The following is a 21645-nucleotide window of genomic DNA, read 5'->3' on the forward strand; positions in this document are numbered from 1 at the left end:
AACGCACTCAAAGTACAAGAGCAGGGAACTATTTCACATTTAACCTTGCTCACATTCACAGCTTGTAAATAACAGGAGAGAGGTATAGCAGCTTCTTCAGACATAATCTTCTCACGTCAGCTCTCCTCTATCAACTGGGCCAAGTGAAGGCTCACAGTAATTGGGTCAGAGAGGGGTTTCTGGTCCTATTGCAGATAGTGACGCAGATCTCAGGTCACGGCCTGAGGGTAATGGAAGTTGATGAGCGGGGCAAACGAAAGGTGTCAGGAGCGTGTGGGCCCTGTCTTCTGCATGGCCCTTATGTCACATCCAATCCCCTCCCATCAGGCATGCACCGCACCACCCACCACCAAACTCCACTTTTCCCCCCGTTTCTCATTTTCTCTTCATCGGAAACCTGTCTCCTCTGGAGAGGTGGATATGCATGAATTAAGGCTGGGCAGAATTACGCTCGAGTTAACGCAGGGGAAAATGAGTCTGGCAGTGGAAAGGAGGTTGTGAGTGTGTGTATGTGCTGTGAACCAAAGTCTACCTGATAGGAGTGACTGCTTCTCTCTACCACGGGGTAGACAGCCTAACAGACGAACGGTGATGTTGGTTCTGGCCTAACTGAATCTGTTATTTCAAAGACTTGCACCAACACTAAGGTTTGACCTTTAGCAGAACAAAAAGGCATGTCAGGTAGGGGAGTGACGAGATCTCGCAAGATTTAAATGTAACAAGATTTCTAGTCGAGGTGAAAAGCTGTCTCGCGATATTGACATGGAGTGTGAGGGTGAAATTAGGATAGAATATGCCACCGTTTTTGCTTATTAAACCATTTAATTCAGTTGGATAACAGTTGCTTTAAGTCCATCCAGCAAATCCAACACAAGCTGCAGAGTCCTACTTAGTGCAGCAGGAATCATTGATCACGCGATGAGATGACTGACAAGACCATGGCGGAGGATTCGTTGCGCAACAAAGCCTAAAAGCGTTTGGACAAATGTCTGATCTTACAGAATGCGCGCTCAGCACTGGCGCTCCCTATTCAGAGTACGTGCAATCACGAAATTGAAAGAGAAAGTAAAACGCGAGTGCGCATTCAAACGCGATTTCAATACCACACATTTTGAAAGCGGCTCCCTGATGCATGCAAATATCTCCCAATATGAAGGCTATCTTAGGCTGGGCTGTGTAGTAGTATCTCAGCTCTGTATCATGCTTGAAGAAAAATTTGGTCTCCATTTGCACTTTGAGTATTGAGAGAGTGCTTTGATTATGGCTGCACTTATTGTTTGCACTTAAGACTAAGAGAAACCTGTTATTCATTTTTATTTATACTGTTCTTATTTCTATGATCAATTTGTGGAAAGGAGTTCAGTTAGGAGGTCAAAAGATGTAGAAGCTCATAAATCATGTACAGTTCTAAGGTCTGAAGAGACTCATATGAAATCATACAGTAGAGAAGCCAGTCAGTTGAGCTTGTGGCAAAACCTTTTACAGTGCTTGAGTATTGTCTTTTACTGCATATGATAATTCACTCTCAGAAAGTAGAACTGAAATGACATTACAAGATGATTAGTTAAAACATTTCAAACGCACCTGCAGACTATTTTACTAGCCATGTATTCAGTTATTGAGGATTTCTTAAAAATAAAAAGTCTCGAACGCCTAATGTTAGGTGTAGATTGCACAGTACTAAAGCAATGGAGATCAATTATGGTAAAAATACGAAGATCAAAATTTTTACTTTTGCTCATGTTTTGATGCAGCAAAAAAGATTACATATTATATATATATATATATATATATATATATATATATATGAAGTCATGGCTTAACGGTTAACACACGCGGTGAGCAACGGGCTCACATGAGCAACAAGTTCAATTCCCGTTTAAGAGATTTACAACTTTTTTACTTAACTAAACAAAAAGTGCCAAAAAACAAAACAAAAAAACCTAGTTTTTAATTTTTCTGAAAAAACTTGAATTTTGTTTGCCCACAATTATAGGGTGTTACAGATGGTTGCTATGCATTTGCTAAAGTGAGCTGAATGGTTTTTGGGTTGTTGCCATGTGGTTCCTTACTGCCCAAAGTTAAAAGAGCAAGTCTCCAAGATACTCTGGTTCCAAGATATTGTTTAGGTCCCCCCTTCAATTTAAGTACCAATTGTGTGGGTGTTATGGTCTGAAATTATGGTCTAAAATACTTAGGGTTAAGGGTTGCTTACTAATAAATATGACTGAAATATGACTAAATTATTTGTTATGCTAGTTTCTCAGAAGCTGTGTTTACATGCACCCAAACAATCCTGGATTGATGGCTCAATCGTTCAACCTAGATCCAAAAAAAAATTTGGTGTAGACTGAGTGGGGATAAACAGGCATCACGGGCAAGGATCCCTGTTCTACACAGTCCGATCCTAAGCGGTCCTTATGGACATAAGCCAAGTTTGAATGGGCTTTTAATGCATACAGACTCTTTATAATAATTTTCAGCAAACCTTCTACACAACACAAAAACTGCATTGAGATAGCATTCATCCTTTTGTACTGGCAAGGGACCAAAGACAAAAACGGAGGTCAAAAGGACATGCCATCATGAAATGTAAATGAACATTACGCAGGTCCAAATCATTACGGCAAGTTCCATTATTCACACTCCATTATTGTCTCAGACAAACAAACAGAATCAGCAAGGCTATAGTGGCAGTATGCTAGAAAGCATTCTGAAAGACTAAAAATGTCCTCGACAGAAAAATCCAAATTAAATATAAAGTAGTACACTTCTCAGAGCAGCCGTCGCACTGGCTGACAATTCCACCCTGCAGAGGAAAGGGTAATTTCTCCTGAATTCATGCATATGTAATCATCAATATGACCCTGGGGCACGTCAACTCACACAGCCACTAAAATTCAAATGAGAACAGGCTCAATTCTACAGAGAGCTTTAAAGAAAGAACATGGTGGCATGAGAGAACGTTGTTGGCATTTTCTTCTCCATACATAAGATTAAACTGGACATGTCTCCTGAAATGAAGTTGGCTAAGCTCTATTTTAAAAATAGGCAGAATTACAGTCACATGAGCTGAAAAACAGACTTTATGTTGGATCAATTAAAAGAAAAACAAAAATTTTGGCAGCTTTCAAGGTGCATGAGAAGATAAGGATGTGGGTTTTGAATTTCTCTTACTAAGAAAAGATCTAAAAGACAGAGGTCCTGTGTCGATATTATGTAGAACTTATTAGTTTTCCACCTGAACGGATCATTCTGTCCATGTTTTTTGACAATAGGATCTTCCATTCCCAGCTATCAGTAACGAGTTGAGTACGCTTGTTCAACTTGTTAATGTATTGACAAGTTGACGTTAGGGCTGGGCAGTATGACGATATCATTACTAAGGAATAAAGTAAAATGTCTATCATTAGAGACTTTGCTATATCGTCTATTGCAATATGTAAATATATTTCACTACTGACATTTCAGAGTGATGAAATGCATGAATGAGAATTTTATGATCAAGGCTTCAAAAGCATGTTGTAAACAGACAATGACGTTCTTCACAGAGTGCTTACACAGGAGCGTTTGAAAGCTTTCAAACATTCCCGTGCATCCCGTGCATCTCTGTTGAGCGTGTGAACACAACGGCCAATCAGAGATGTTTATGAATCCGCTCAACAGCACTCAAAGCATCATATTTTTTTAAATTGCAAGTCAAACTGCTCAGATTGCAGAGCTAGTGCAAGACGAGCATTTGTGGTTAAAAAGTATATAATTTAAATTTTTTTTTTTAGAAAATGGCCAATGGTTTCTCTAGATAAGACTCTTATTCCTCGTCTGGGATCAAAGCTGCACTGAAACTGACATTTGGACCTTCAACCCGATGAACCCTAGTGAAGTCCACTATATGGAGAAAAATCCTGGAATGTTTTCCTCAAAAACCTTCATTTCTTTTCAACTGAAGAAAGAAAGACATGAACATCTTGGATGACATGGGCATGAGTAAATTATCAGGAAATTCTCATTCAGAAGTGAACTAATCCTTTAACTACTGAAATCTTGGTAAAATGACAACACTTGTGACTTCTGTGAAAATTATATTAATGTGCAACTGCTGGAAGACTTCATGACCGAGCTGAACCCTGCTGTGCTGGGCCAGAGAAAGCGCACGAACATGAGCCGTTCAGGGCTGCCCCTGTAGAGAAACCACTCTATCCAACAAAAATATTCCCCTACGCACAACTGAATTATTCATTACCTAAAATATTCATCATGAAACAGTTGTTGCTTTAAATAGCTTTCGATTTTAGTCAAGCAACTCAAACTGTCAGGTAAAAGTGAAAGAAATTAAAGCCGTACAAGACACATGGACAGAAAGTACTGGGGAAGCTCCCAAATTATAATCATTCTGTCCTTATCAGTGAACCATGCAAACTGGGTTAAGTCCTGTGGTGCGCTATACAAACTGCAATTTAGTAAATGTCGGTACATAAATAACTGATTTTTACATGAAAGGATCTTTTGCAACTCATACTTAGTACGTGCCATTGAAAACCACAAAAGCAGTTGGTGAACTAAAATGAAAGCCTATGCACGATGAAAACAATCTCTGCTTCTCACACAGAAGACAAGTGTGCTTCTATTAAAAGCTACAGAGCGATGTGGGAGTTTGGCACTGGAAGAACACGTGGATTCTATTATGGGCAGTGTATTCGACAGTGGTAGCAGTACACAAACACACTATAAGGCTTGCTGACAAAAATCTGCCTCTCCCAGCAGCTACAGCACTTCAAAAGCTTCTGCAATTAGCACGTAGTAGATGAACGGGGAGAATTCGCTTTTACCATCTCATTCAATCCCCTTTCTGTAAAATGACCAGTGAGCACAACAACATGCAAATAACACTATTAAAACAAAAAAAAAAAGCAGTGTTTCTCATACATTAAATAATCTGTTAAGCCAGAGTTGTAATGAACTGAAAATATAATTAACCTTTTGGTTCTCTTCGCACGTCGGTCAAAAAAAAAAAAAAAAAAAAAGTATTTCAATGAAATGTACTGTATTTTAGTTTGATAATGAATATTTTGTATTCTTAGGGGATTTTACGGTACTAAATTGCTTTAGAGCATTAATTGTGATCTCTTTTCAAAGACACGTGGCAAATTATTGCTGAAGTGAAAAGTTTTAAAAAGTTAACTTAAAGTTACAGAATTTGTTTATTGTTATGAAAAATGCACAAAAATACTATCTTCAATTTTTATATGAAATCTTGATTTTCAAAAACAAGTTTTACTCTAAAACTGCAAGAAAATCAAGCCATAAATCTAAAGTTGTGCTCCAAATTTGAGCTTGACATCTCAAAAAAAAAAAAAAAAAAAAGAGCTTTCAGTAAGATTTTGTTTGGCCAAAGTACCAAATGTTTCCACTAGATGAAATTCGTCTTCCATTAATTTACAATGCGCTCATTTTTGGCCACGAGGAACGCAAGTGTGACTATTTTTTTCAAAACCATTTAACCTTTTCGAATCATGTCAAGCTTTTGTGTGTTCACATAGCGAGGGCCAAAACCTTTACCAAGTTTCGTACCATTCCGATGAAGTAAAAAATTCTAAAAAAAAAAAAAAAAAAAAAAAAAGAAACATTTTTTGGTCAAATATGACCAAAGAGCACCAGAGGGTTAAACTTCTCATTATAACATAAAACGTCTTTAATGTTGTGTTTTGCGCCATTGCTTTGGCAAAGTACATGTCAAGCGAACTAAAAGCAAAAGCGCAGTATGGCTTCGAGCCCATATCAAACTGTGAAAGACTGATTTAATTAAATAAGTATATAGTTGTTTGTGCTGTGTGTTTCAAAGTCAAGTGCGCAATTTGCTCGTGCGATCAGCTCATGATCCAGTGTTTTCACAGTGAATGAATGCAGTGAACTCAATCTCTGCATGTGCTGCAAGTTTAACGTGCATTTGGCACATTGTTACGCATTATTTTCCACTTGCATTATTTCCTGCACTCAAAAAAAAAAAAAAGAGCTTTTACTCTTGTTAGTTTCACTCAAACCATCCTTGTTCACATTACTTAAACTCATGTAACTACATGAACTTAATTTAACCAAGTTGTTTCTACTAAAAATGAGTATTGTCAGCTTTACTCAGTCAGCTTTGTTCAGTCAACTTAACATTGCTGAGTGAAACGCACAAATTAATGTTGACAACTAACTGGGCAGTGGATCTGTAGTTCCCAGCATGCCATTAGGAGAGTAAATTTAGGGATTAAAGTGTTATTTTATGTGTTTTTCAGTAAAGGAGAAGATGTTTATGTTAGTGTTTAATGTTCAAATACGTTGAGCATTTAGGGGAGTTTCTGTAATGTTTTTGAATTTTGTGGTTACCACTATACAGAAGAGCGGTGCCTGTGTTTAGGGTGTGGGCAATCATATCTCCTGTCTACTTCTATTCTGTTAAACACTTAAAAAGGTGCAAACTAAAAGGTGCTATATAAACAAAACTTTTCTCATACACGTTTATAAGATGGAATTCATTCTCTCAATTAAATTGAGTTTGTTCAATGAGTTATTTTTTGAGTGCATTTTGTAGAGCAAATAGTTAATAAGGTAAATTAAGTCAAATGTGTTCACCTTTCTGAATTTTTTACTTGAATTTCTTTTGTTCATACAACTAAATTGTTATTTGTACAAATTACTCAATATAGTTGTGTGGAACCACTTGAAAATGCTTTTTTTTTTTTTTTTAAAGGGATAGTTCACCCAAAAATGAAAATTTGATGTTTATCTGCTTACCCCCAGGGCATCCAAGCTGTAGGTGACTTTGTTTCTTCAGTAGAACACAAATGATGATTTTTTAACTCCAACCGTTGCAGTCTGTCAGTCGTATTATGCTTGTCAATGGGAACTTCATCTATAAGAGTCAAAAAAACAAGCACAGACAAATCCAAATTAAACCCTGCAGCTCGTGACGATACATTGATGTTCTAAGACACGAAACGATCAGTTTGTGCGAGAAACCGAACAGTATTTATATCATTTTTCACCTCTAAAACACCACTATGTCCAACTGCCTTGAGCATCCGGTTGGTGAGGTCTAAAAACGCGTTCTGATGACGGAAGTGATGTCTCGCGCTTATACTTCAATGAGTGCGAGACATCACTTCCGTTGTCAGAGCGCGTTCAGACCTCACCAACCAGATGCGCAAGGCAGTTGGACATAGTGATGTTTTAGAGGTCAATGTTTCGTCACGAGCCGCAGGGTTTAATTTGGATTTGTCTGTGCTTGTTTTTTTACTCTTATAGATGGAGTTACCATTGACAAGCATTATACGACTGACAGACCGCAACGGTTGGAGTTAAAAATCATCATTTGTGTTCTACTGAAGAAACAGAACTGAAAGTCACCTACATCTTGGATGCCCTGGGGGTAAGCAGATAAACAACAAATTTTCATTGAAAATTGAACTATCCCTTTAAGTAAATCCAAAAAATTTTTTGAGTTTACATTATTGTGGGAAAATGATTACAGCATTACTGAAAACAAACCTGGTGTGAAGTGTCTTGAGGTGTTTTTAATCACAGTTTTTGGAGCTTTTTACATTGTGAAAAGAGCAGCCTTGACATTATATTAGATAGCTGCTTTTGCATTCCACAGAAAAAGCGTCAAGCATCACAAGGGTGAGATGACAGTTAATTTTCGGGTGAACTATTCCTTTAAATGTAAAATGCAGTGTAAACAGCAGCATCAGGCTGAAACGGAGCGTTCAAATCTGAATCTCACCCAAAGGCTGTTAAGACAGCAGATGGGCACAGCAGCATGTTGCTATTGAAAAACACTCCCATGCAACCACAAACTGGTTTTGTGTGCTATTGCACCAGGAAGTCACAAGTATTTGGGTTCAAAACAATCTGTGATTCACTTCAGCAACCCAACAGCAAAGGGGAAAGAGAAAAGCCCTCAGGGTTTAGGATGACAACCTTACCAAACCTGTCCCTACACAGAGAGCAGTGGAAAATCACTCACCCCCTTCAGAATAGACCTTACACAACAAAAACAGGCGGCAATATTTTTTATGAAGACTTCATACACATGCTACATAGCATCCAAACAATGACCTCATTTGGGGTTGATTAATACAGATTATTAAATATAATTTTCCAAATAAGACGCACTGTATATTTACCATTGTTTAAATATTTGGATTTCATTATGGAATGAATGTGATTACTACTATAGTAATTAAATATTTGTTTAGTTCTCACCAAAGCTAGCACTCTATTTTGCTGTAGATCATTAAAGGATTAGTTCACTTCAGAATTAAAATTTCCTGATAATTTACTCATGCCCATGTCATCCAAGATGTTTATGCCTTTCTTTCTTCAGTCGAAAAGAAATTAAGGTTTTTGAGAAAAACATTCCAGGATTTCTCTCCATATAGTGAACTTCAACAGTTACCAACAGGTTGAAGGTCCAAATGTCAGTTTCAATGCAGCTTCAAAGAGCTCTACACGATCCTAGGCAAGGAATAAGGGTCTTGTACAGAGAAATGATCTAAAAAAAAAAAAAAAAAAAAAAAAAATTCTTAAAATTAAATGATATACTTTAACCACAAATGCTCATCTTGCACTGCTCTGCGATGCGCCACACATTACGTAATCATGTTGGAAAGGTCACGCGAGACGTAGGGCGAAGAACTTCATCTTCAAAATCCGTCCGACATCATTTTACCTTTTTTGTAAAGGGCGCATGACTTAGTCTTTGCACGTTCCCTTTGTAGACACTGGATTGTTACTTCCGCCTACGTCACGCATGACCTTTCCAACATGATTATGTAATGCATGGCGCATCGAAGAGCAGTGCAAGACGAGCATTTGAGGTTAAAAAGTATATATAATTTTTTTTTTTTTTTTTTTTTTTTTTAAGAAAATGACCGATGGTTTCTCTAGATAAGACCCTTACTCCTCGTCTGGGATCGTGTAGAGCTCTTTGAAGCTGCACTGAAACTGACATTTAGACCGTCAACCACAGTTAAGTCCACTATATGCAGAAATCCTGGAATGTTTTCCTCATTTCTTTTTTACTGAAGGAAGAAAGACAAACATCTTGGATGACATGGGGGTGAGTAAATTATCAGGAAATTTTACTCTTTTACTGCCTCAGAAGTCTGTCTGAAATCAGTTTCGTGAGGTACCTTCGTGCACAAACTGTCTGCAGAGTCAATGCCTATAAGGCAGTGAGACAACAAGCCAGCTGCCTATGTCTTCAGATGCAGCCCTTATTACACATGCACTATATTCCATGCCTCATGAAACCATATGACGACATTCTGCGAGGAACAGACTAAAATTTAGATCGATATAGACTGATAATCACGCCTTCTGCTGCAACACTGAAATCTCATTCTCCTTCCCACATTCATCACATTGCGACACAAAAGCAGTAATTGAGCTTTGCCATCAATGGTGTTAAACCTGGTGTGGTGCATTACTTAATTTTCAGTTTCATAGCTTTGTCAGAGGGAAAGATTTTTAGTGAAAAATGTCCTCTCACAACAACATCATATAGCTTGAAAAGACCTGGAATATAGCATTGTTTAGACTATTTTCTCACTGTACGTGCCATTTTGAAATTCATAGATGCATAAATATTCTTTAAAATCTTTCCTTTTGAGTTGTACTAAAAGGGCATACAGGTTTGGATTGGACATGCAGGTGTGTAAATAATGTTCATTTTAAGGTAAACAGCTACTTTAATAGACATTTGTACTTTCAATGTCTCTTTCAACAACCATTTCAAAGGTGCCGACAGACACTCTGTGTGAAAGAAATGTAAAAAGCTGAGTAGTGGAAATGAGCGCAGTGGTCAAAGTAGGGTGCTTAAAGCCTTTGTGCGATGCACTAGGCACCAGGGCTGCCGAAAACAAAGAAGTGTCAGAGCCCCGCAGTGGACCTCCTCTCTTTGGTCTTTGGTTAGGTATGCTTTTCAGTCACGCACAGGCCTCAGCCCTCCCCCCTTCCTGTCCCCGCATTTCAATGTAAATGGGCCGATTGAATGGCCGCAGCTGCCCCATCAAAAGGACAGTGCTGCTAAAGGGCCCAGTCATTGAGATTCAGCCGAGCCACGCTTCCCCACCCCCACACATCACAAGAAGAGCCGAGCGGCAGCCAGCAGCCCGCAGGAAGTGCTCTTCAATTTAGAGAATGGCCCCATGTAAACCTGAGCAAATGTGATCCTGAAAGCAGCGCTCGTGAATGAAATTCATGGTCCTATGATATGTTTGAGAGGTGGTGCGGCAGGACACAAAAGTAGTGGCCGATTCCGGAGAACACAAAATGCAATTGAGGTAGGATGTTTTTTCAATGGCTAAAATTATTTCTATATCAAAAAAATACCAGGCAGATCTGATATAACATCTTTGCAACTGAAGACAAATGCTGTATCTGTTGGTGAACATTAAGCTAACGGCCTGTGCTGCTCATACAGATAATGTATTACTCAGTCTCCAGCACGTCCAATCAAAACTGCTGTCTCCTGCTGCCCAATCCCGCCCCCTTCCCGTGTTCCAGACGCTACTCACATCTGCCCACACCAGTGAATCTTCTGCATCCATACACAGCTTATTTACAGCTGAATTTCATTTGATCAACAGGGTATAAACTTAAATCCTTAGATACAATAATGGTGACAAATGCTCACGGTTATCAACATTATCACAGTATTGTTAAAATGCCTGGAAATGCTAGAAAAGTACTGATACACACTGTATTCATTTGACCAAGTTTTATATTTAAAACAAACAACAAATTAAATTAACAACACTATGCACTTTGTTTGCATAAACATTAAAATAACATTAACAACGTGACCGAAATTAAATTTTCCAACAAGTTTAAATTTTCTTACCTAATTAAATGTAACCTATGCATCCTTTGTCAAATTCTTACATTTAATTAATTTCAATTAGAATATTAAGACACTGACTGTTACCAATCAAATGAAATCAGTATTAACAAAATTTGTCTTTTCAATGCAGAGGAAACACATCTGAAGAGGCATTTAGATGCATTTACACAGACTGTTTAATGCAGCTCAGAGGGACATAAATGCATTTAACCTGCAGTTACAAATGCATAATGTTTTGATGTTTTAAAAATACTTCAAATATGAAACTAAAACTGCCAGTAGTTAGTGGCAAGTCACTGTTAATGAGTGAAACATTTGAGTAATTCATTCAAACGATTCGTTTAAACAGCTGATTATTTCAGGAACGAATCATTTGACTTTCTTAATGAGTGAGTCATTGAATCATTCATTCAACTGAGTTGTTCAAAAGGACTGATTCATTCAGTAAAGAAACACCACTGTGTTGCTCAGAGACGTAAAACAGTGCTGTGTGCTTGTTGACAAAATAAAGCAATACAAGCAATATTGTGTCTAAAATGTAAGTCACTTAATATTAACTTCTTGTTTATTAAACTGCTGTATAAAAACCAATCACATTTGCAGTCGTGCTGATAATTGGAAAATAACTGCACTCTTTGTGTGATTGCCTAACTTTATCATATGATATAGCCTAAAAGACAAATACTCATACAGGGGGATTTGTACTATATTTTACTAGAGTAGATCATGCAGTGAAAGTGTGCACACTAAAAGGACATGCACAGTCTAGCCTAAAAGGCTACATCACGCATTTATGCGTAGACGCTAATCGTATTTTTGTTTGGTTTTTGCAGAGTGAGGGACGAACACGATAAAGTCAGATCGGCACATCGTTAAAACATCAATTATGATATTATCGTAGACGACAAATATTGCACACCCCACTTACAACATAACATTTTATCTACTAACATGTAAATAAAGTTTGGAAAAAAGTTTTATAAAATGATCAAACTTACATTTCAGTCAAAATGATAGACTTCAGGTATTTTATCTGCTTCATACATAATTCTAGATACCTTATTCAGGGTTTTGTCCTACACTGAACATTTTTAATGAATAGTTAAAACAACTGATCTGGGGTGCATTTTCCCAAAAGCATCGTTAGCCAACTATGGTCGTAAGTCCCATTAAACTATTGGTAATGACGGAACTTGCGACCATAGTTCACTTTGGGAAACGCACACCTGTCCAACACTGATCTCACCAGACGTCACTGTCTGAATCGGTCTATAACGAATCATTTACTCAGAACACCTCTGAAATGAGAACGCAAGTGTGCTTATATTTAGCAAGACTGGTTACTTAGATTTAGCCTTAATAATCCACAGTATTTTCAGGTTATTTATATGACAATGTGTAGTAAATTAGGCCTACCTATAAGATCAGTTTAGACTTGAGTGAGGTGAAACCAGAACAAAGCAAGCTGTTAGCTAGGTGCATTCAATTGTATATGGTAAAAAAATTTGACTATTAGTTAAAATAAACTTTAATGCTACTTTTTAATATTGATAATTAATTAATATATGCACCAAAATAATTATCAGGTCTACCAAAGAAACATCTTTTCTTACAAAGCTATGAAATCAAATTTTTTTTGCAAAGAGGGCAAGAAAGGATTACAGTTAGAGGGGCAGGTGATTTATTGTCAGTATTAGGCTTGCAGATCACATGGGTAGGGTACTTTTTATTGTTTGTGTCGATAACCACGTTTGTCAGCCACCACCGAAGACCATTTTTGACCCTGGAAAAACCCTGTTATTATCTGAATTGTTTTCATTTGCAGTTTCATTTTTTCACATTAGCTTATTTTCCATCAACCAGTTCAAATTTACAACAATGCCACAGATTCGATCCGATTTTTGGCCTGACATCGGCATACAGGCTGAGTGAAAATGTGAAAATCCACTCTCTGACAGTAGATGGAGCTTATGGAACAGCAGAAATAAAGCCTCTCCCTGGTAACCTTCGTAAACAAACCAAAGCTGCGCTTATAAACACTACTTTATGAGGCATTACAAGGAGGGAAGATGCCATTGAAACTTTTGAAGACAGTTAGTCCCCTTCAGAGATGCATTTTTATAATTCATTCATTCATTTATACATTCATTCATATAATTTCCCCCAGGAATCTTGTAAAACCTCTCACAGCTTTCCCCATGTTTGCACTCAAAACGAAACCATCACTGCATGTTACACCTGCGTGAGAATGTTGCTTACTTTGCTTAATGCTGGACAGTAGCCTACTTATTTACCATGTGTTTTTCAAATTGTGGTAACCAAATACAGTTAATTTAATATAATATGAAACGGTAATACTAACCGTCAGGAATTTTATCATGGTTTATCATCAAACTGGTAACCGTTTCATCACTAAGATACAAAACAAGTTGATCCTGTTTCATGTGAATAAAACATAAGTGTAAATTAGGTTAAAGAGATAGTTCACCCAAAAATGAAAATTCTGTCATCATTTACTCGCCCTCAAGTTGTTCCAAACCTCTATGAATTTCTTTCTTTTGCTGAACACAAAAGATGATATTTAGAACAATGTGGGTAAACAAACAGTTTCTGGGCCCAAATAATTTCCATATTTTTTTCTCTCCATACTATGGAAGTCAACAGGGCCCATTAACTGTTCGTTTACCCACATTCTAGTATTTGATTTGTTCATGCGAGTTGTTAGTAGTCTCTAGTGATAAGATTTCTGTGAGTTTGTTGTCATAGGGTTGTATTTTTTGAAAATGCATAAAAGTTCCCCCAACTCTGTTGTTTGTTTGTCATTTTAATATTACATTTAACATTCACAGCAAAGGAAATATTTTGTTGTGTAATGAAGCTATGATAAGATATAACAGTACTGTAGACTAAAAGCATACTATCGCGCCTATACCCAGGTTTAAGAGAGATAAGCCTCGGTTCAATAAGAGGTGATACTGAAAGATCAAAAGAAACCACTGAGTGATAATATACAGAGAGAAGAAATGCGGCAGAGAAGAGAGCAGGGGAGAAAGAAGTGTCTCCTTTGATGTATGAGAGTTGGGGAGAAATGTTATCAAACGCACTGCAGTGGAAGCACAACCTGTGCCCAAGAGAAGAGGCGTCAGGCTGAGAAACATTCAAACCCCAAAATCAAGTGCCCCGTCCCAGGTGTTTGTGGGTAGATGCATGCGTTTGTGCATTTCCAAAGGGAGAGAGAGGGATTCAAAGGGGTTTACATGGCAGTATAGAGGGGTCTATAAAACATTTACACCGCAAGAGAGAAGTGAAACGTGAGAGGAGAGTGAGCGTTCCTGTTTACAGATACTAACACACTATGCAATGAGGAAGGGGAAGGCCAGAGGAAACCAGCATACAATAATGTCATGTGAGTAGCGGCTCAAACTACTATAGTCCACCTACAGCACTTCCAACCGAGGGGAAATAAGTCTAAATCCACTTTAATCTGTTAGGTGAGCAGGGCTGCAACATTAAATATTTTAACACAAATATTTTGCCATTCACATTAACCTGGCTTCTTTTCTACTGCACTCCATTGGTTTGATGCACAAGCTGGTGAAGTCATTTAGTGAAGACAGCATGTGAACCCTCACAGACAAGCCTTAATACTGAAATGTGAATTTATAGACGGGTCATTGACAAATAAGGTTTTTAAAAGTGTAAAAAACCTAAAGGAGATATAATTAATTTTGAAGTTTTATTAAGTGTTAATGATATTATGTGGTTTTTATAATCAATTAACACTGCTTGTGTCATTTTTTACAAGATGGACAAAATTTGTCACCAAAAAAAGTCATTCGTTTAACCAAAATTTCAGTTTTACCGAATGACGATATTTTCAAAACAATGTTAACAGGCTGATATCTAGCTAGCTAGTTAACAAAAGGACAAACGTTTTATATTTAGTACAAGTTTTTTTAAATATCACATTTTCCATGTTTTATAGTGGTTGCATCGAATGACTTGATGTTTCGGGACATGCGTATAAACAAGTGAAAACATGAATTTTTCAAATAGTTGAGAGTTAGTTACTTTGCTTCATGACCATGTGGTCCTTTGCAGGAGTCTGAATGATGTCACATCCTGTCACATGGCCTTTGGACGGTTAAACCGAATGACCTTTTGACACTTCAAAATCTTAAAAATACCTTTATATGTAGAAGATATAATTATCTAGTTGTACTACCTTACATACTTTGGATGTCATATCTGTGTTTTTTTATTATCGCCTTTGGACAAAAAAAATGACTCCTCACGTCACTGACCCAGATAAGGATGTAACTGTCGAACGCAAGTTATGCTGAAACATATCTGAAACCAATTAAGCAATACACACACTTGTCGAAGCATGTGGCAGAAAAAGCTGCAGTAAAGTATGTGCTTAAGAGTTTAAGAAATTAATATACAGTATTCTCATGTTTTGGGCCACTTGGATTGTGCACTTCTCCAATAGAAGCTTGATCTGTGACCTCCATTTTTTTTCCATGAATTTTTGTGTCCTTACTGGACGCTTTCAGGTCAATCAGGTTTCCATTTTTGCCAAGTGCCAATAATAGATTAAGTAATTATACTTCTTACGGTACTAATTTCTCTGTGTTCAATACATCAGTGCAATATATCGTCACATATCCCATGCTGACTGAGTATTGATACAGCTGCTCCTCGATTGGACCACACCAAATTTGAATTAGGGCTGGGCGATATGGCCAAAAAAAATCATATCTATTTTTTGGCTGAATGATGCTTGTGTTATCTTTCGTTAACTCTACAATAAGTAAATCCACTTCACCAGCTAATTACTCTTCAACAGTGATGCCATAGAAATATACAGAGCTGCCGCAAAAAAACAGTAAAACTTTACAGTTACTGCTATCATAAAAATACACTTGAAATTGTACATATGGCACATTTAATGTCAAACTACAATTTTTTCAGCAAAAAGTATATTTTAGTCAGAATTATTGCACTCGGTCTGTTTGGCGTGGCGACACTCGTTTCTCAAAAGTCTGAAGTTTAGCGGAGACTCGCTTGTGGATGGCTTGTCCACTCCTGACAGCAAAATGGAAATATTTGCATGATTTTTTTAACATTTACAGATGGAGAATATACCTGTGAAATGAAAGTTCTGCACTGAGGAAAATAAGTCTCACAAATTTAACTCCACGAGTAGCCTATCTGTCTCATGTTTAGGATTATGCAGCTCACTCTGTGTCCTCCACTATTTTTCAGATGCACTTGTAATATCAAACTACTGTATATTGACAAACGCTATTGCTTCATTCTATATTGTTTATAAAAAAAAATATTGATATACCATACAAACCCGACATACTGACTCATTTGAATACAAAAACATTTAAACAATTTGCAAGACTTCTAAAGTTTATGAATAGAATATAATATTTAGACCACATCGTGCCTAAATGAAACCAGAAGTAAACAATTGAGGATGTCAAGAGATTTCCCAATCACAGTTTTACACTAAGACAATATAGAAATTTTCTGCCCAGAAATAGTATGCAGCTATGTGCACACACACACACGCACGCACACACACGCGCGCACACTCTCTCTCCATGTTTGAATTCAGAGATCTTCGGTGTGATATTCTGCTCAAAGAAAAGTGTAATGCATCAAGCCTGCGTTCATTCCCGAGGCTGCTAAATCTGCCAGCAAACCGAACTATAATAAATCTAAACATCTACAACTGTCTACAAATATCAAAAATTCTCTGCTCCGCATTAATGTCTGGGCTTGGGATAGTACAGGATTTTTTTCTTGTTTTAATGGGAAAACACATTGGAAATGTAGCTACATCTCTACATTTTAGCTTTTGGGAGAAGCTTCTTGCTTATTATCAGTTTTCATAAATGTAGAGAGAATAATTTGTACCAGCAATGTGAAGATTTCTTTGAAGAGATGGCCATGAATCTGATATTCATTTTATTTTGGCCGATCTCTATTCCAGACTTGCACACAAACTGCATAGCAGTCATTTCCCAAAATGTAATTTGTGTGGAAATATTACAAAGTCTGTAAACAGGACGTCAACACAGGCCAGAAACGGAACATGCTGAAGACGGACGCAAAGATGAGAAGAAAGAGGAACAAGGCACAACAAGCTCACTGTCACGATGCTCCAAATATTGGAAGGAAAAACATAAATATTGAAGTTTATAATGCATCTCTGAAGGGAACTGACTTCTGTTTATAAGCGCAGCACTGCTTCGTTTACAGCGGTAACCAAGAAAAGTAAATCGCTGCTCCTCCATAAGCGCCACCTACTGTCAGAGAGTGAATTTGCATTTTCATTCAGTCCTTCTGATGTTTTTGTTTTGTTCAGGTGTCTCTTATGTAGCATTATTTGACAAATCTAAAGTCAGACCATTCTGTTTTTGCTTTAAATCTTGAAAATATACCATCTAATTCAAATAACAACTGCTCATGTTACATGCATGCAGCATCTTTGTTTAGATTGTGATTAAAATGCAGTGGTTGCCACGAAATTCAAATAGCTAGAGATTTTGTTTTTGTTGTTGTTTAAGGCCAGTTTAATCAGCCATTAAAAATCACTATCGGTGCATCCCTATTTGTTTGAATTTATTACAGTGGATAAACTACAATTTCTGGGCTTAGAAGATTTACAAGTAAACAACGCTAAATATTGCAGAACTCCCAACGTTCAATTGAAGAGTTCAGATGCAAAAGTCGTTAAACGCCACCTCCGTCAAAAATTAGATAATGGTATTGAGCGAATGATCTCTCCACATAGTATACGTTCATCAAATACTTTCGCTTCAAATCTGCTAAATCCCAGCATCAGCCCATTCAGAAATAGCGGTTCGTTGGCAGAAACCACTAAACACCACTTCCCTTACGCAAATCGAATCATATGATTTCACAATGAACGTCAGTGTGCGTATGAGCCGCGGTTTTTTTAATCATGTTTTGTCCATCATTACAGTGACAATGACAGGATTTCATGAAAAAACAAGTGTTCCTTTTGCTGCTGTAAAATTGACAGAAACAGATGTTTTACTATGTCTTGTTGTCCAAAGATGTGGACTTAGAGTTTTTGTGAAAAAAAACACACATGGACTTAGCTGGTTTGAGAGCAAAAGACAGTCAAATTTGTTAAATACAAATAAATTGACTAAAGCGACATTTTCGAAAATGAGGCATTTCAGTAACTGACTAATAACCTTTTCATTGCCATTAAAGTGAACCTAAACATGGTAGCCTGATAAAAAAAAATGCTCATTTAAAAGAAAACATGTCAGATGGACTTAGGCCGTGTGTCCACCAAAGCGTTTTTTCCAGCGGCTAGCGTACTTCTCCAATTGTTTTCAATGAGAGTGTTTTTTTAAACGCCAGGAGCATAACAAGGCGCTGAGCATCTTTTTCACGCTGAAGTACTGAGTGCTCACACTAGGCATTTTTAGCAGCGTTTTCAGCTGGCCTTAGAGGTTTTTGCATCTGAACTCTTCAAATGAAAACTACACATATCGTACTACCATATAACCTGAAGACCATACTATACTGCCTATAGTTAGCACCAGCACTGTATATAATATTCAATAAATTCTGATAAGGCGAAAATTAGGTCAATAATGACACACATTGTGATACGTAACAGTGTCTCACAATATGTATCGTGATTTTGTTGCCGAGACCCGGTCACAAAATAAGATAACATCCTGAGAGATATTTTGCAGACATACTTTCCAAAAGATAAATTACAGAAATGTAAGATTTTTTTCCCAGGCCTGGAAATGACTCTTTTCCCAGATATTTCAAGATTTCCCACTTGAACCGTGAGAACTCCAAAGCTCAAAACATCATGTAGCCACTAACTAGTAACAATCAAAGCACTCAAAGAACAGCTGCCCCCAAACTATTAGGCAACTTCAAACCAATTGTCCTGGAAGCACATTCACATGTTTACAAAAGACTTGTTTTGTGGTAGAACATTGTTAACTCGCCGTCCTTAAAGAACCGTTCATGTTTGCAAACAGTAACGCTGAAAAAAATCCCATCAATGAGGAATGCTGGGTCAAAAAATCAAGTCTTTGCAGACCTAAATATGGTGACCAAGCAAAGCATGTTCCATGAGTCACAGAATGAGCCTTCAAAAGGCTGCAGTGAGAGAGACGGAGCAAATAATTACAATCAAGTGTGACTGCCATCATAAATGCAAAGAAAAGCTTTCTGAAACTCCCAGTAAAAGCATTCCTGACCCCACACCCCACGCAAAAGTCCATTTCCCCTCTCTGCCAAACAATAACTAGACAAACAGGCCTGACAACCTCAGACAAACACCTACGGATCTTCAGGTAAATCCCGATTAGTGCTCTTAAACCACCTTCTGGTAAACAGTCTAACAAGAGTTTTACGGTTGCGTAAAAGTTGTGCTCAGAAGAATTAAACAAACGTGAGGAAGGGAGGGATGTGAAGTGGCAGCAGAGTATGTGAAGAGCAGGAGAGAGAGTGTGCTAACGCCCCAACACCGCCGCAGTGTTCTTCCACTGCACCAGCTCTGTTTACTTCATCACAAACTTTCACAGACCCTCCAGATCACCCTTGAAGTATTGTTAAGCTCTGCTTCAGTGCAACTCCTCTCTGAAGTAAACAATCACACCACTTAATGTCTAAACAAGCACATCTACAAAATGTGTTTTCAGAGCCTTGGCTCACACCACATAGAAGATCCTCTAAACATACTGTTGTCCTGAATCAAAAACAAGACATTTAATATGCAGAGAATGACTTTTCTGTGGTTAAATAGTATGATTGTAGCACTGCATCTGCCTTCACTGATCCTGGGTGAAATCTTCATGATATTATGTTATAAAAGGATGTGTTTTGTTTCTTGACAGAGTCAAATTCTTCAGTTAAGCATATGGGAATTGAAAACCAAACCAAAACTGAATTCATATTGCCAACTAAACACCATAATTGAGTGTTGCAGTGATCTAATATTTATAGTCCGAATGGTGCACTGATAAACCAACGCAGATTCTTGTGATAGATCTCCATAATCCCTGCATCTATATCAGCACATAAAAACAACGTGAAGTCAACAATATCTGCCCTTGAAACACACATACATTAAGCTGCCCATCCCAGAGGCTGATTTCTGCAGGGCAGCTGAGCCTGTCTGGCCGTATCCGATTCCCAGAGAGAGAACGACAACATGACGAGGATTCTTTTCATTTCTCCAGCTTCAGTGATTACAAACCTTCATCATTATAGACCTGGGATGAATACATCTGCACAGCCTAACAAAATAGACAGTGATTTTCAGCAATACGCAAACATTTCCTCGACTTCAGGGTGGGGGAGGGAAACAAACTCCCGTTAGCAGCGGGGCTAAAGCCGTTAGCGGGCTAACCGTGAAAGTCGACGCCTGAGAGGACGTGCAGACGGTTTTCCGACACGAAATGGCTTCTAAAAGAAGAAAGAGCCATTTTAAAAATGCTTACCTTCTTTAAAACGTGAGCTACATCTACAAAATCATACTTGGTATTCCTTCCCGATGCTTGTTTTTCCCATTTGAGGCCTTCTGCTTCAGCAAGCTCCGATGCGGGAACATCCGAGGCGCGCGACGCTCATCTCAGTCCGCGCTCGCGCCAGCGTGCTAAGCTAATCACTGATTACCTCCTCCAAAAAATGCGATGATTAAAATCTCTCAGGGCTCCGATAAACTGGTAATGGAAAGGGTTATGAACTCTCCATACGTCGCTTTAAAAGTCCACGGGTCTCAGTAACGTTAAGTTTGCTGATTTGGCTTGATTTGAGGTGTAAAAATAAAATTCCGCTTCAAGTTAATCCTCCACGTCCGACTCCTTCCGAACCGTTTCGATCGGCCTTTGACTCGCGCTGACGAAGAGCGGACGCGAGGAGTTGATACGCGGACTGTGATAGGCTGACGCGAATGGGCGGTCACTGTTTGTTCCCCGTTGCAACGGTGAAACTGGCGCCATTGTGGCTCTTCCGAAGGAAGCTTCCATGTTGTTTTCTTTGGCGACCTCGAGCCAAAATGGCGTAGACAGTGGCATGTTTTTGCGAGCTCCATTTGGGTGAGAGGAAAATGGAGAACCTGTGTGGATATATATGTAGCAAAGTTGACTGAGTGGGGTTTTTAAGATACGAATGAACAGAACTGTTCTTCCTTGTCTAGTCTTAATTCAGACTGATCTGAAGCAAGCGAAACGTATCTATACTAAAATCTAAAGCATACTTGATTCTTGTTAGAGTTATAAACAGCTTGCCGATGACGGATCGCGAGCTCATCAGCTATAGCACGTGCTGCTTTCATTGACTGTTGTTTATTAAATGTGTCTTAGATGTGTTGCTTTTTGTTTTAATTTCGCTTTGACGTCATCAGCTTGTGACACCGATTTATTTCAGAGCAGAATAGCGCAATGGCTCCCTCTGCTGTAAAGAACCTAGAATTACTTTTCTGAGATATTTCCTTGCCATAATCATACACAAATCTTCTGACCCCACTTCATATCCCAACACAGAGACTTTTGAAATCACACACTTGACATGACGTGAAATTTAATTACCACGTGACGACCAACCAAGAATATATATATATATATTTCAAAATCATTTGTTGGTTTATTTTTGCCCGTTGAAATGTTTATTTGCACTAGAACTAATTTTTAATCCTCAGATTACGATAGCTGTCTTTGCGCATGCCCCAACTA

General features: G+C 38.0%; 1 protein-coding gene across 5 annotated transcripts in view; it reads right to left on the reverse strand.

Annotated features, from left to right (window-relative positions):
* ankrd11 (ankyrin repeat domain 11) overlaps positions 1-21583 on the reverse strand; it is a 120545-nt gene extending 98962 nt beyond the window's left edge. For 4 of the 5 annotated variants that reach the window (XM_051901051.1, XM_051901049.1, XM_051901050.1 and 1 more), the window contains exon 1: positions 20413-21583. The gene's annotated coding sequence lies outside the window, so the exon portion shown is untranslated. Of the gene's footprint in view, positions 1-6780; positions 6899-20412 lie in introns of all 5 variants that reach the window. The other variant, XM_051901048.1, reaches the window with a different exon arrangement.
* Between the last annotated feature and the right edge of the window lie 62 nt (positions 21584-21645).

This window comes from Ctenopharyngodon idella, chromosome 7, assembly GCF_019924925.1.
Source record: "Ctenopharyngodon idella isolate HZGC_01 chromosome 7, HZGC01, whole genome shotgun sequence".
NCBI lineage: Eukaryota > Metazoa > Chordata > Actinopteri > Cypriniformes > Xenocyprididae > Ctenopharyngodon > Ctenopharyngodon idella.